The following is a 7046-nucleotide window of genomic DNA, read 5'->3' as shown; positions in this document are numbered from 1 at the left end:
TATTCTATCGTGACTTTATCAACATGTTGTCCCAACATCTGCATAGGTAATTGAAGGTTTTTCTTAGAAAAATCTGTATTAGGATCATAGGTAAATACAGGATTGCGGATTAATGTTCAAAGAAGGTGCCGCTCTTAGTAAAATATTGTTTACAGGTAGTGAGATTTTTGACCTTTTTCTGTAGATAGGAACTTATACCTACTACGGTAATTACTAACTTCTGCATTTTAAACCAAGAAAGAATTTCTTTTAGTACAAACAAGGTAAATGTGTATTACTGTTTGTGGGGGTAGCAAATTATTCATAAATAGGTACTAATTTACGACCTGCTTTAATTTTGCTATGACATGACGTCAGATAATGTGACGAAACGCCAGTGAAACAAAGTTACACACTTTAGTTTTATACGCACTGAAATAACTTGCATTGGCGAAGAATAAAAATAATGAATTCTACCACCGTGCCACCCTTTGAATTTGTGTTTATCTCGATAATTTCGGTGATTTGACAGTTTTTGATAACACGATACCAATGTAAGTGCAGTAAAAACGCTTAAAATATTTACACCTAGGTAGCAAATTGAAATAAAAATATAGTTTATGAGAAAAAACGGATGTATTCCACTATGGGAAGATGTGAATATGGAGTAAAAAGTAATTCATTTATTAAAATATGTGCTTATGAACATTAAATTCATAAAATATGAACTAATCTTGTTTAGCATATTTTGTACACATTAAACATTAAAAATAAATCGTTACTCAATTACATAAACGATGGTCACAGTTAATCATTGATTAAATGTACCAGAATGGGATACACCTTACCTTATAATCCAAGGTGGCCAAGCAATATAAGATTTTTAGTAAGTGTCATTGTTAGTAAAGCGGACACTAATGCCCGTACTAACTCGTAGATTGATACGAGATCGAAGATTATTTCTGGGATTGACAGAAAACGTCACCAATAGTTGATATAATGGTAGATTCATGCGCAAATGATCGATTATAACTGGTTGTTTATTTAAGATCGTATTTGCTAATCTAGTTTCATGAATCCCGTCTTGATTTTTGACGGGCATAAGGGTCGGTTGTATAAAGCAGATTAAACCTCGTTTGGATTATATCAATGGGTTAAGATACCTAATTGGTTGAAGTTTGACAAAACGTCAAATTTTAACCATTCTTATACCTTAATCCAATTGTTAACTACAAGCGAAGTTCAACCAGCCTTTATACAATCAGCCCTAGTTATTGTTCGCTTTGTTTGACTAAATGTGAAATTTAAGAATCGCGATATTTTACCGTTCAACCAACCTTTTTTTTTCAAATTAAAAAAACGCGATAAATTCTTCTATACTTCCGGTGTAAAGATTTACGAATTTCAGTTTATCAAAACACAGCAACTATCAAATAGGGACAATTGATATTACTATATTAAGCCTAATGACATCAAAATATAGATCAAAACTAATAAACCAGTAAAAGAAATTTCAAAATCCGGAAATAAATGACAAAAATATATTATTTACGTTTAGGTATTCAGCGCGGAACGGCAGTGTCGGTGACGTCATTTTACGTAATTCCAGGAAATACGATTTCCCATATAAACAAAAATTTTTAAAGGCGATTCATAGGCGATACCACTCTTTTTTGATCGCATGCTCAAGACATGCTCTTAGCAAACTAGGTGAAGTGACGTCCCGAAATTATTATTCCAATCGCAACTTTAGTCTTGTAACTTTGGGATTTGTGGAGTAATTTTATTGATTCTATCACATTTTTGTTTCATTTTACTTAAATTTTCATAATTAATTTATACCAAAAAGCTGGAAACTTCTCCATTGTCGACGATGTGGTCGCTGTCGGCGTAGTGTCCCTAGTAATTTTTTTTGCGAATAGTCGGCGTTGTGGGCACGTTCGGTCTAGTGTCCCTTGCACACTTGTCGGCGATGTGGGCATGGTCGGCGTAGTGTCCCTTATACACTTGTCGGCGAAGTGGGCATGGTCGGCGTTGTGTCCCTTGTACACTTGTCGGCGATGTGGGCATGGTCGGCGTTGTGTCCCTTGTCCACTTGTCGGCGATGTGGGCATTGTCGGCGTAGTGTCCCTAGTCGGCGATATGGACCATCCAAAAATCGGGTCGGCGATGTGGGCATTCGGCGTAGTGTCCTAGACCCGTATAAACCCACCACTGGAACGGTAGTGTTGGCGGAACGGTACGAAATCTCAAGCGGCATCAGGAGTTTGTCGATCGTTGTTCCTGGGCAAGGACGGTCCGTTACGGTGTCGGACATTTCGGAAACCACAAGTAAATTAGGTGGAGGCACACGGTCAATTCCAGAGTTCGGAAGGTCGGTTACTGGCGAAGAAGCTAAAACAAAATTACGGCACACGAAAACGGCAGTCGTTTTCCCAAGAGGAAACGAAGCACAAACCATTAACGGTATCTATTAGCTACCAGCAAGCGAAACAAAGGAAAACTAATCCCCTTTATAATTAACGAAAACAAAAATATCAAGCTCACCCTGAATTTGAACGCTGCGGTATCGTAAAATGTTATAAACTAAATGTGACTAAGTGCATGAATTCAAAAGCGAAAAACGCAACAGATGCCTTAAAAATCATTATGTTACCTTATATAGAATTCCCAAAATGCGGAAAGGGAACATCGAATATTAACCAGATCGACGTACTCTTATAATAACGCTCAAAAATTAAACTTTCTTTAATTAATTTCACACTTTCCTGTTATCATAGAAATCTGGGACTAGTCTTAAAATTTAAGTTAATTAACCGCGGTTCATTTGACACTGAACATGATCCATTTTGATGACGTTTGCTGTAACACAAATAATAATTAACACCGGTTAATTATAGTCACTTAATTGACCGGGTTGAAATTTCTAAATTTATTTTGTTTATTTATTTATTGTCCCCCTTTGTTCTGGGCCCTCAACAGGTTTTCGCCCAAATACAAAGTTGACAGAATGCTTTTTAGAAGTGCCCTTGCAGAAGGTTCTGTAGTACTCCGGGATATTTACCTTACGAATTAGAAAACTGCAGGAAAACCCAATCCGGAGTAGCCGGCAGAAAGCTCGAAACTGATCTAATGAAATTATCATCTCTGCCACAGATGAAAAATGCTTACCTCATCCCAGGTTCGAACACCCGATCTCCCGGTTATGTAGCCCAACGCTCTACCACTGAGCTACACAGGCGGTCTAAATCATAAGCCCACTTATACTCCTTTTGACTTGAATGTTTAGGTCAATCGCAAAGGTCAGCGTTCAAAATGGAAAACCGGAAAGGAAGACATCGAACTTGGAATCGTTGTAGTCGTACATAAAGACAATAACACAACCACTGCAAGGGTAGGGCGAAACATCGAAGTATTAGGTACGTAACGACCAAGGTGTCGTTTGAGTTATGACCATCAAAACCCGTGGTTGACAAATTAAACACGAAACAATGCTTTTTTAGATTCTTCTTGGAAACTGTAGAACGAGTGGTTACTGAGGTAAATCCTGACTAATTAATTACAAAATTTATTATTTGCACGGTATTTAATTTATTCACTACAGTCTATTAAATACCAGTTTTAGTATATTTCATTCAAATAAAAAAATCCGGATGGTTTTGTGGAGGACTGCGTTGCCCAAAAAGTACTAGAAATCGGATTGGAGTGAGTGTATGGACAGAACATATTTAAAACTCAGATTACACCATATTGTACAGATGTATATAGGCTGCATACAACTGGTAGTTGGTCGTGCAATAGAACGTTTACTTTATTCCTTCTTAATGTAATAATGTAGAACGTTAAGTATGGGTTGTAACAATTTTATTTTTGCAAATACATATGAATTATTTTTGGTTGAGTATCACTGTAACTATTGTTCGAGGACCACTGTATTTTTGTACATTGTTTAGCATTTCGTCGTGGCGAATTAGAATTGTTGGGTTCTTCATTTAGACGATGCAGTGCGGTTTAATAATTCCATGCTGGTCTACTAATTACATCTTTATATAGTTATTAACGTCATAAGGCCGATATGTAGCAAATAACGGACGTGGTTGAAGTTTGTAAACCGAGGCGTCAGCCGAGGTTTATATTCAACCAAGTCCGTTATACACGGGCCATTCGTTTCGGAGGTCATCCGCTACCATGCTTGCAGAAAATGGTGGCGATCTCCTAACAGTGAAGGAACTTGGAGGCTGGGATTCATCTGCGGTAGCGGAGTCGTATATTGAAAATTCTGTTTCGAAGCGATTAAAAATCACAAAACAACTATTTCAAAGGTCCAATGGAAAACTCTGAAATTACAACATCCATAGCCACAGCTTCTTCATCAAGTGTAACATCAACAGGTGATAGTGGTCCTCAAGTTTCCTACGATGGACTACAGATTTCTAGCAATAATAACTGTCACTTTAATTTTCATATTCATTATAATAAGTAGTTGTTTGTATTTCAATAAAAGCATTATTTCTTAACGGCCGCATATGCGTCCGTTATTTTTTAACGGACGCCGTCCGTTATGAATGATATTTCATTTGTCAAATGAGTTGAGTTAAATTGAAATAACAGTATGGGATGACGAAAAATTATTTCTGGCCATTGACCGTTGTTTGTGTGATTCTCGAATTGGTTTTAGATCGAAATACGATTTAACTACGTAAGTAGCCGCGAATTGCTTAATCACAATGTTATCTTTTGTTCTAGATCGCTGCCATTAGAAGGTCGAAACAATTTATTTCCAACCGTTCTCATACAGTTACTGTTTTCTAAATCACACTCCTATAAATTTGAGGTATGCTAATTTTTTGTGTTCGAAAGAGAATTTGAAGGTAAATCTTCTTAGGGTTTAATTTCAAGTACTGTATTTTTAAGTGTCGTATTTCATCAAGACAAATACGAACCACATACCATGTCAGTAACTTTTTTTTTTTAGAAAAAGCAGTCATCTAAACTCATGTCACAGGGTTTTCCACCATTTGGCGTATTTTCGCTAGTTTCCCAATACCAATCAAATCAACGGAAAAGCAATCTATTAATTGATATACTAAGAATATTAGCAAGGATTTCGAATACTAAGGTTTTATTATTATGTGCCCTGAATTTAGAAGAAATCGCTACATTACGGTTAAGGCAGTGGACGTTAGATAATAATGAAATTGTCCTTGCGAGAATCAGAAAAAGATTGCGGCGATAAAATAATCGTAAACCAACTTGATCATTAGACTTTAAAAGTTTACTGTTTCAAGACCCCACGAATTCTCTTGATTAACTAATAAATTATGATACTGGTCTGCTAAAATCAATTAATAAAGATTGTTAGTAAAGGTAATAAATAACAGTTAAGAAACAGAATGAAGTAGTTAGCAAAGGACCCATTCACGACCCTCGATATTAAAGGCTAAGATATAATACAGTATTCTGTATTTTTTCTTAAGGGTAATTTAATTAGAACTATACTGATAAGAGATTTTTAACGGTCTTTGCCGGTATCATTTAAAATAGGGAAACGTAAAAATCCGTCTAGGTCAGGATCAAAAGTGCGTGTTTTAATTTAGTCTCAATCGTAATCAGAAAAGAGTTAATCGGCTTATCTTGTAATAAATCGGTTGGAGAGAAATCTCGTCTTTTATTTCATAAACGTAATAAAATACTTCTTGTGGATATCGAATATAAACATAAGTTACTTCGTTTAGGATATTTGTCATCAACCCTTACATACTTTACGTAGTATATAGTATTGGATTTTTCCTTTAAACCAACGCATAAGTCAGACTCTATAGGAGATTCAAATATAAATGTGTATTTTTAAGTAAGTGGGTATCTTTTTCTTATCGCGGTTAGTAACTTCCTTTTTATGGCACATAGACTGCACTTCAGAGATTTACATACTTATTCATTTATTCACTTATTTATTTATTTAGTTGTTTACATATTTATTTATCTATTTATTTATGTATTTATTGTCAGTAGCAACCATGTATAAAATTACCAATTGCTTAACTAATTATACATTTCAGCAATCACAATGCGTCATACATAATCCATGGTATCTAGATTCCAAAAAAAAAACACAACACACCTTGGAACGAGAGCTGTCATCTTAATGCATATTGGACGTGACCTAAAATTTCCACGGACTTCCTTGAATCCAAATTTGTTGATCATTCCTTATTGAATTATGCGTGGTACGTATATAACTCATGATCCGGCCGAATATTCGTAAATAGCAGACGAGTTATCCTTTCGGAAAATTACGCAGCATTTTTGTACAACTTTGCTTTACATAAATATTTGGGAAGACAATCTTGAACCTACAAAAAACCTAATGCCCAAGTGTGCTGAATTGGTATACGCATTTTAGTGAAAAAAATATTTAAATAAACTTTTCTTGAAAAGAATCGAACCTGAGCTCCCCCCGGTTTGCAAGCCGAGTATCCTTGCCACTAGATCATCATGCCGACGCCTGTGGAATTTACAGGACGATCCGGACTCCTGTTTCACTCATGTTCAGAATTACACGAAAACGACATACCTACATTTTAAATCTATTTTTGTAGTATATAACTCAAACTAAGTCGTGCAAAGGCCAAGGATACAAATTTCTCTTATAAAGATTACCAGACTAGACGTCAAAAAAAGATGTCAAAATCGTTATGCCACTTTCCATGGGAAAATCCCAGCAACTCAGTAGCAATGACCAAATAATGTTTACGATAAATTTTATAAGCGATTAAACGCTAGGTACCCTTTTATTAGCGATAAAAATGCGTGTAGGAATGCGTAAAATATATAGTGGCTGTGAAATTTAATGTCTTTTATTAAGATCCCTAAAATACACTCGATCTTGGTTTTAAATCAGGATAATTTTATTTTTAATTCACTCAAATTTTGTTGCCTCGATCAATTCTCGATCAAACGCACCATATATAAGTAAAAGCTGTCGCGAAATTTCGTGTAAAAATAAAATTATCCGATTAAAAATCAAGCAAATTTTAAATAAGCTTCTAAAACTGCAAAACATTGTG

At 35.4% G+C, this 7046-nt stretch overlaps 1 long non-coding RNA gene across 2 annotated transcripts; it reads left to right on the top strand.

The window, feature by feature from the left end:
* Positions 1-4327: 4327 nt before the first annotated feature.
* Positions 4328-6716, top strand: LOC116164756. 2 transcript variants are annotated; one of them, XR_004143982.1, is made up of 3 exons: positions 4328-4678; positions 4726-4813; positions 6039-6716. It is a non-coding gene; the product is annotated as an uncharacterized LOC116164756 (long non-coding RNA). The 2 variants fall into 2 exon arrangements; XR_004143983.1 differs by lacking the exon at positions 6039-6716 and adding an exon at positions 4955-5824 and having other exon boundaries at positions 4726-4850.
* The last annotated feature ends 330 nt before the right edge of the window (positions 6717-7046 follow it).

The sequence above is a fragment of the Photinus pyralis genome, unplaced genomic scaffold (assembly GCF_008802855.1).
Source record: "Photinus pyralis isolate 1611_PpyrPB1 unplaced genomic scaffold, Ppyr1.3 Ppyr1.4_LG2, whole genome shotgun sequence".
Classification (NCBI taxonomy): domain Eukaryota; kingdom Metazoa; phylum Arthropoda; class Insecta; order Coleoptera; family Lampyridae; genus Photinus; species Photinus pyralis.
Note: the sequence above shows the minus strand (reverse complement) of the source record. Positions and strands in the feature narration are given on the sequence as shown.